The 9,548-nt window shown below is 41.1% G+C and overlaps 1 protein-coding gene across 2 annotated transcripts in view; it reads right to left on the reverse strand.

The window, feature by feature from the left end:
• The window catches only part of WDR89 (WD repeat domain 89), a 30,812-nt gene extending 25,735 nt beyond the window's left edge, over positions 1–5,077 (reverse strand). The window contains exons 1-2 of one of the 2 annotated variants that reach the window (XM_043990196.1): positions 4,679–5,077; positions 283–362 (exon numbers count right to left, since the gene is read on the reverse strand). The gene's annotated coding sequence lies outside the window, so the exon portion shown is untranslated. The remainder of the gene's footprint in view (positions 1–282; positions 363–4,678) is intronic. The other variant, XM_043990195.1, reaches the window with a different exon arrangement.
• Positions 5,078–9,548: the final 4,471 nt, after the last annotated feature.

A 9,548-nucleotide genomic window follows, 5' to 3' on the forward strand; every position in this document is an offset into this window, starting at 1 on the left:
CTATCTTTTGATCTACGAATTCATTTACTAAGATTTTACCCTAAAAATATCATAAAAGGGGGTATTTTTTTTTCTAAGATGAATATGGCAGCAATTTATAGGTAGGATTCCTACAATGGGGAAGAAAGTGGAACCAGATAAGGAGACTATTGCAGTAGTCAATCTTGAAGGGTGGGCAGCTAGGTGGTACAGGAGATGAACTGGGCCTGGAATCAGAAAGACCAGAGTTCCTGTCTGGCCTCTAACAGCTACTAGCTGTGTGACCCTAGGCAAGTCACTTACCTGTTTGCTTCAATTTCTTCATCTGTAAAAAGCTGGAGAAGGAAATGGCAAACCACTCCAGTTTCTTTGCCAAGAAAACCCTAAAAGGAGTCACAAAGAGTTGGATATGAATGAAAAACAAACAACAATGATCCTGAAGTAGAGTGGTTGCAGTGAAAATGAATGAGCTATGGGGCAGCTAGATGGCGCAGTGGATAAAGCACCGGCCCTGGATTCAGGAGTACCTGAGTTCAAATCCAGCCTCAGACACTTGACACTTACTAGCTGTGTGACTCTGGGCAAGTCACTTAACCCCCATTGCCCTGCAAAAAAAAAAAAAAAAAAGATATATGCAACTTTAAAGTTATAAAGAAGTCTTGGTTACTAATTAGCTATGAGGGAACTGAAAGAGGGTAAGTGCAAACATAATTCCAAATTTTGAGCCTGAATTACTAGGAAAATGTGTTACCATCCAGAAACAAAGAAGGTGGCAGGAAAACTTGTTTGGGGGAAGTATGGATTGGGATGAAGAGTTTGGATTTTGACACATTGCATGGGACACCAAATGCAAAATCCTCCACTAGGCAACTGAATATGTAGTACTAGAACTTAGGAGAAAGGTAAAAGGTAGAGATACAATAGAGATACTCCCATAAACATGGCAGCTGAAGACCTGGAATTACCTGGGTTCTTTGAGGGAGAAATTATAGGGTTGATACTTGAAGTCATATTTATAAGTAATAAACATTATCAGGAAATGTGTATTCCAAGACCTAATTTTCCACATAATTGGAGTTTAGTGGGGTTTTTTTGTTTAATCTTTTAAATGCTAAAACATTTTTTTTTTTTGCAGGGCAATGGGGGTTAAGTGACTTGCCCAGGGTCACACAGCTAGTAAATGTCAAGCGTCTGAGGCCGAATTTGAACTCAGGTCCTCCTGACTCCAGGGCCAGGGCTCTATCCACTGAGCCACCTAGCTGCCCCCTAAAACACTAATTTTAATGATTCTTGATGGAACATTTTATGAAACATACTACCACAGATATCAATGATACCACTACTTGGTGGTCAAAATGTCCTTTACAGAAACAAGGAAATGGAAAGAAAGAAGGTCACCATCAACTGGGGAATGTTTGAACAAATTACAGCATATATAGAATTTTACTAAACCATAGGAAATGGCAAACATGAAGATTTCTGAGAAACTTAGGAAGCCTTATATGAACCAATAGAGAGTGGAACCAGAACAATTTGCAGGATGAACACAAAAGGCAAAACCAGTGAAATACTTTAGAGCTCTGATCAACACAATAACCAACTGAGATTTCCAAGGATCAGAGCAGGAAGATAGGTGTTTTCATTTACTTATATCCATGAGTTGTTTCCTCTTCTCTCCCCCCAACCCCCACTAAAAATTTAAGTTTCCTGAAGGCAGGGTCTGTTTTACCATTTTTTTTTATCCCCAAGACTCAGCAAAGTCTTACATATGGGAGACTCATAACAAATGTCTAGTAACTGAATGACCAGATGGACAGTCAATTTTTTTTTCCCAAAAACCCTACATTTACAATTTAAAAGGAAAAACCCATATTTTTGTTAGGGTGACATAAAATATAAACTTTTATTGTTTTCATTAAATGAATAAGGATGACTAATTCCCCCAGTTTCTTCCAGTAAAAAAAAGTATGACTGACAGTTATGGAGTCTCTTCCAACCAACACTGTAATTTTATAGCTGAGGAGAGTCCTATCTATTGTAAGGGTCAAAACTGTTGAGTCAGCAAAATTCATCTTGAGAAGCCAAAGAAATAATCCAAGACATGGCAAAGCACTTTTGGAGCATAACTTGAAGGGAGAGTATTGTCTCTCTCTGTTTTTTTAAGACATAAAAAATATTTGTGCATATAAGAATTTTATTCTTCAAGAAAGCCCCCAAATAATTTAATCTTATTCATGCCTTAGGAACTATTCTTCCAACACCGGACAACCTAGCACTTGCCATCCATTAGTGTCATTCATATTTTGAATCCCAGGGCTCTCATACACTCCTTGTGAGCTTCAATTAGATGTCCACAGTGTTCTTCTCCTTTCTCAATGATGCAGGCATCCCGGGCTTTCTTCGTCTCCGCGCATGCGCAGCACGGCTTCAGCGGCTTCTCAGCTTTTCCCATGGAGTCGAGTCACAGCTGGCGGCAGCCAGAGTGGACGTCTCCGGAGCACGTGCAGAGAGAGGCTCCCTCGGAGGACTCAGTACCAGAAAGAGTATTGTCTCTTAAGATGCACCCTGTACACATCTGCTTACTTTGTCTACAATAAGTACACTTTTTTGTCCATGATAAAACGAAACACGCATCACATCACAATACACCTCACATACCCAGAAAACACTGATCCAGCAACTTCACTAATCAATATCACAACCAAGAATCAGAAAACGACAAAAGTTTCAGAAAAGCAGTGTCCTTAAATTCATGCTAAAGAACACTTTAGGGGGTTGCTTGGTGGCACAGTGGATAGAGCACGGGTCCTGGATTCGGGAGGACCTGAGTTCAAATCCAGCCTCAGACACTCGACACGTACTAGCTGTGTGACCCTGGGCAAGTCACTTAACCCTCACTGCCTAACCAAAAAGAAGAAAAAAGGAACACTTTAGAGAGTGCTAGTGCCCTAGGCTGAAGATGATCAATTACTCATATTTTAGACAATTCTAAAGTTTGGTAACCAGGTTTCTCAGTTTGCAGTAAATTTTAAAGATGAGAAACAAACTACTAGTGGTAAACAAACAAAAAAATAAGATGGGGGAGAAAAGTTAGCAATTACTAAAGCCAAAATGAGGGCCACTGAAGCATTCACATTCTCACACAGGCACGAGCATCATGCACACACCCCAAAAAGCACCGAATTCTGAGGCTAATTCAGCACAAGGACAAAACAGACCATTAGGTCACTCCAACTCAAAACTGAAGTACATAGCCTTGAGTCATTAAGAATAAATTCTGGGGGGCGGCTAGGTGGCGCAGTAGATAAAGCACTGGCCCAGGATTCAGGAGTACCTGAGTTCAAATCCAGCCTCAGACACTTGACACTTACTAGCTGTGTGACCCTGGGCAAGTCACTTAACCCCCATTGCCCCGCAAAAAAAAAAAAGAATAAATTCTGTCCAACATGCTCAGATTTTAAAATATTCGTTTAAAAATATTAAAAAGGGGGCAGCTAGGTGGAGCAGTGGATAAAGCACTGGCCCTGGATTCAGGAGGACCTGAGTTTAAATCTGGCCTCAGACACCTGACACTTACTAGCTGTGTGACCGACCTTGTGAAAGTCATTTAACCCTCAACGCCCCGCCAAAACAAAACAAAACAAACAAACAAAAATATTAAAAAGAGTTTTGGTACTTAAAAAGTATAAACATTTACTGAGACACCTCATCCACTGATAACGTGGGTGAAATGAGGTTATCATATATAGATAGGCATCTAGTTTGATGCACCTTTGGGGTTTGTTATAGCCCCAGCTCCTGGTACAGATAGATACCACAACGTGTGTGTGTGTGTGTGTGTGTGTGTGTGTGTGTGTGTGTGTGTGTATGTGTTTTAAACCGGAGCTTAACTCAGTTCCTAGCAAACAGAAGTGGCTTAATGAAAGCCTGTTGACTTTCGTTGCCTTTTTTTTTTGGTGAGGCAATTGGGGTTAAGTGACTTGCCCAAGGTCCCACAGCTAGTTAAGTGTCAAGTGTCTGAGGCCACATTTGAACTCAGGTCCTCCTGAATCCAGGGCCGGCGCTCTAACCACTGCTCGACCTAGCTGACCCTTTGCGTTGCCTTTTTCCGTCACAGATCCCTTTGTCAGTCTGGTGAAGACCATGGGTCCCTTCTCAGAATAATCTTTTTACATGCATAATATAGGATACATAGAATTACAAAGAGAATCAATTACATTGGTTATCTAAATATTTAAAAAACAAAACCATAAACCCCAGGTTAAGAAGCCTTGGTTAGAAGGCTCAATGGATAAAGTATGGAACTTCGAGTCAGGGAAATCTGAGTTCAAATCCTGCCTCGGACACATTCCTTGTGTGGCCTCAAGGAAACCACTAAACCTTTCTCTGCCTCGGTTTTTTTCATTTGAAAATGGGGACACCAATCTCGCAGCATTGTTAAGCTGCTATTTATAATGCTCTTTACAAACCTTAAAAGCGCCATATAAATGCTGGCTATTATTACTACAGTAAACCATTCCGGGCAGATGGGAAGCTTCTCCGATTTAAAAACAAAAACCCACCAAAACATTTAAGGACTTAAGCTCCACATTAATAATCATCCCCGTTATAAACCACCTCCTTGTAGTTCCTAGGAAGTCCGCTAGGTGTCACTGAGTCCCTCCGAGAGCAGCAAGTACAGGTAATGTAATAAACTCACCAGGGATTAACTCCAGTGTCAAGTTAGAAGAAACTCGTGGTTTTATCCCACAGCATTCGATGCACTTTCTTTCCACGGCCTCAGCTTCCTCGCGAGTGAAGAGCTCACTTACCCCAGGGCGACGGGAGGAAGGCCTGTCTCTTTTGCCTCCTGCGCACGCTGCCGTCTTAGCTCCCTGGGCCCCAGAAACCAACGGCCGCTCCCAGATGCCTCTGCGCTTCCGCAATCCAGCCTCCCCAAGGGTCCTCGCAGCCTGTTCAAATCATCTCGGAGAGAAGGAAACCACAGCGCACCAACCATCACGAGGCCAATATGGGCCCGCGTGGTTTCGAAAGGAGCCAAGAGCCCGCCTCCTTTTCCTTAATTACTCCAGTCTGTGCTAAGGTTCTGCTTCTCCCATTGGGTAGACCAGGAAAGGAAGAGCAAAAAGGATTGGTCAAAGAAATGAGGGGGCGGGGGAAGGCGGGTGAACGCGGAAGAAGCTAGTGGCCGATCTAAAGGATAGGCTACGACTAGGGTGAAGTGATTGGCTGCGTCGCTACGCCCTTCCCTCCTCCCCACGTCCATTACGTCAATAAAACAACAACTTTATTGCTTTCAAGAAGGCATCATGGTTGTGCGTGCAAGAGGCTTCAATGTTGTGGCTTCCCCCTGGTGGCTTCTGGCTGTCCTCGTTGGGAAGCTTCCCTTGCAGTCCCACAGTCGCTCCTGGGAGCCTCGTGTTTACAAAAAGGCGATCCCAACTACGCACATAGGTTTCTTTTTTTGCCTTTTTTTTAATTAAAAGATTTTTCATAATATCTCAAAACGTTATGAACTTGACAAACAGGAAAGTTTCCTGATTAAAAAAGAGAGAAAAAACAGTAATATAATGAACCATCGACATATTACTTAGAGCTTGGGTTTTGTTTTGTTTTTATTTGGGGGGGGGCGGGTTTAAAGTATATCTTAAATTTAACAATCCCATCAACACTGCAGGGCAACTAGTTGGTGCAGTGCACACAGAGTGCTGGGCTTGGAGTGATCTTCCTAAGTTCGAATCTGGCCTCAGACACTAGTTGTGTGATCCTGGGCAAGTCACTTAACCCGGCTTGCAGTTTCCTCATCTGTAAAATGAGCTGGAAAAGGAAATGGCAAACCACTCTAGTATCTTTGCCAATAAAACTCCAAAATGGGGTCACAAAAGAGTCAGACATGACTGAACAAACAAAATTGATAGTGCCCCATTTGTGCTTTGTGTCTTCGCATCAACAAGCATTTATTAAGTGCTTACTGTGCTGAGCTGGGACCACAAAGAATGGCCCCCCAAAATCCTTTGCTCTCAAAAAACTCAGTTAAATGGACTTCTGAAATTCTTTCTCCTCTGTTCTATGTATTTTTAAATGTTTCATTGATGCGGCTCTAGTCATTTTCTTTTTCTTTTCTTTTCTCTTTTTTTTCTTAACACTGGGGAACTGATTACCACCATTTCCAGCCCAGGACTCTTTCCCAATACCCCTCCTTCCCAATAAAAGCTTTATTTGGCAACTAATAGGTATAGTTGTGCAAAACAAATTCTCCCATTGAATGTAGGTGAAAGGGTGTATCTCATTCTACCTAAGTCTACCACTTCTCTGCCAAAGGTGGGAAACATGAGTCATCATCAGTCTTTGCAGATTGCCTTGATTAGAGTTCCAAAGCCTTTGAAAGTAGTTTTGCTTTACAATTGTGCGGTCTTTTTGCAAACTGTTCTACTTCTTTCTGCTCCCCCTCATTGTAGGTCAGTTTACACAAACCTTCCCAAGCTTCTATAAATCTGTCCCTTTCTTCCTTTTGTATAGTGCAATAACATTACATTATAATCATATATGATCATTTCTTTGGGGGCACTTTGTTTCTGGGTTTTGTTTTGGGTTTTTTTGGTACAGAAGAAAAATAAAGCTACTATAAATATTTTTGAACTTCTAGATAGGTCCTTTCTCTTTGCTTTTGATTTCCTTGGGGTATGTGTCTAGTAGTGCTATCATTGTTTAAGGGAATATATACAGTGTATTGACTTCAATATAGTTCAAAATTGCTTTCACAATGTTGGGACCAGTTCACAGCTCGTCAATAATGTATTAGTATCCTTGTTCCCGCTGTTCCCCCTCCCGACCCCCACCCCTCCCACACACAGTTCTTCCAACGATTTCCATTTTTCAATTTTTTTTTTTAATCTTTGACAATTTGCAGGGTGTGACAACCTGGAGGCTGCCTTAATATGCATTTCTCTTTTTGAGTGATTTGGAGCATTTAAAAAATGTGTATGATCTGACCATTTATTTATTTATTTTGCAGGGTAATGAGGATTAAGTTACTTGCCAGGGTCATACAGCTAGTAAGTGTGAAGTCTCTGAGGCCATATTTGAACTCAGGTCCTCCTGAATCCAGGGCTGGTGCTTTATCCACTTTGCCACCTAGCTGCCCCGAAGATAGGGTCTCAAGTTCCTGCATCTCCTTACACCATCCCAGCCTACTTTGGTTTCTCTCTGATTTTCTTTTTCACTGTTTTTCACACCCTGGGGTCCATTTCAGACCTTTGCTGAAATTTATATTTGATAGCTAGGTTTCTCTATGACATATCAACATATTAACCAGAAGTGTAGCTCCTTCAATTTGGCAATTAAAATATATAGCATAAACAAATTACATTTAAAGAAGATAAGGGGTATGCAAGAACCAGCTCAAATGGACTCTCAAGAGCTAGTTATTAAGTTTTCAGTATGAGCATTTACAACTTGGAAATCACAAAATGCTATAAAGAAAGGCTTGATTTATTGTTTTGTTGATTGTCTAGACTAAGGAAGATGATAGAGAAAATATCAGTAATGAAAATTAAACTTAAAAGTGTGTCATGCACACTTTCTGGCAAGTAAGTAGTTAAACCAGCACAGCTCCAAAGATAATATATACATATTAATTGCCAATGATATGCAAAATGAAGAATGTGGATTCATACAATGTGATTATTGCTGCTTATTAACTCGCCTAGCCCCTTTAACTCACTTTCATGCTTTTATATTATATTTTTACATGTATAATTTCTCCTCATCATAGTATTGAAATGAAATTGGGTTCTTGAAGGTTATGTAAGGTAAGTACAACCTTTCCTGAACTAGAAAGGATTTGAGTATGCTCCCTATGACATTGAGCTAACTCTGGCAATGCATGCATCAACCTCATCATCTATGTGCACATCCCTGGAAAGCATTACTGCCAAGGTATCTACAGCACTCAAAACTGAAATTTCCTTTTCCTGTAACCAATGGTTCCACATATGGTTACTGTGGTGCTGGCTGGTGAAAAACCTGTGTGTTTCTTGGTGGTGTTAGGCCAAAATGAGCACAAGCCACAGAGAATCAATCCAAACTTTGTTGCATTTTAGCTTCAGAGGCTGCATTGAGTACACAGTTGTCTTCAAACCAAAAAATCATGCACCAGCTCTCCTTCTACATTAGTCTTGGCTTGTAGCCTTTTCAAGTTAAATAATTTACCATCAGTGTGGTGGCTGACCTTTGTGCCATTTTCATCCTTGTTGAAGACTTCTGACAACATTGCTAAAAACATCATGCTAAAAAGCATGGGAAGCAAGCAAACAGCTTTGCTTCACTCCATTGGTGACTGGGAAATCACAAAAGTGTTGTCCATTATCCAGAACGTGGGCAAGCATGCCATTATGAAATTATTGCATAATACTGATAAACTTTTCTGGGCAACCAAATTTTGGCATAATTTTCCATAAGCCCTTACAACAGACAAAATTGGAGGCCTTGGTCAGATCAGTAAATGTTATGTACAGACCTCTGTTCTGCTCTTGGCATTTCTCCTGGAGTTGTTGGGTAGCAAAAACCATATTGACTGTTCCTTAGACCTTTCTGAAGTCACACTGGCTCTCAAGTAGATAACCATCTTCTAAGTGAAGGATCAGCCTATTAAAGAGGACTCTGGCAAGAATCTTGCCAGCAATGACTAAAAGAGAGGCCCCCACATGATTGTCACAGGGCAATCTATATCCTTTACCTTTATAGAGATGAACAACGGAGGCATCCTTGAACTCCTGGGGGATAACCTCCTCTTGCCATGTAACCTGGAAAATTTCAGTCAGCTTTTGTATGAGCAGTAGACCCCCTGCTTTGTAAAACTGAGGTGGAATAGAATCAGTACCAGGTGCTTTGCCACATAAGAGGAGTCTAGTGGCATTCAAAACCTCATCTTCAGTTGGAAATTTGGCTAGAGAGGGATTGACTTTAACCTAAGCTTAATGGTTTCAGCATTGGTTGGTGACAGTCTGCTTAGAACACTATGGGGAAAGCTGGGTGGCGCAGTGGATAAAGCAGTGGCCCTGGATTCAGGAGGACCTGAGTTCAAATCTGGCCCCAGACACTTGACACTTACTAGCTGTGTGACCCTGGGCAAGTCACTTAACCCTCATTGCCCTGCCAAAAAAAACAAAAAAACAAAAAAACCCCTAAACAAAACAAAACAAAACAAAAAAAGAAAACACTATGGGAGTGTTCAACCCCTCTCTCCAGGATCATGTCCTTATCACTAATCAATGTGGTTCCATCAGCATTGAATAGCTGAAATGCACCATATGTCTTTAGCCCATAAAAACTGGTCAGGGCCTCATAAAAGTGCTTTGGATTGTTACTGTCAATGTAAAACTGAATTTCATCTGCCTTGTTACTGAGCTAAAAGTTCTACATCTCTCTGAGCATCCCTTGTACTTTACTTTTGATGGAGTTAAATGCTGCCCTTTTAGAGACAGATGAACTATCTTGCTAGTAAACCCCATGGAGCTCTCATTTTTCATTTAGCAGCTTCTGAATTTCCCCATCAATTTTGTCAAACA

The sequence above is a fragment of the Dromiciops gliroides genome, chromosome 2 (genome assembly GCF_019393635.1).
Source record: "Dromiciops gliroides isolate mDroGli1 chromosome 2, mDroGli1.pri, whole genome shotgun sequence".
NCBI lineage: Eukaryota > Metazoa > Chordata > Mammalia > Microbiotheria > Microbiotheriidae > Dromiciops > Dromiciops gliroides.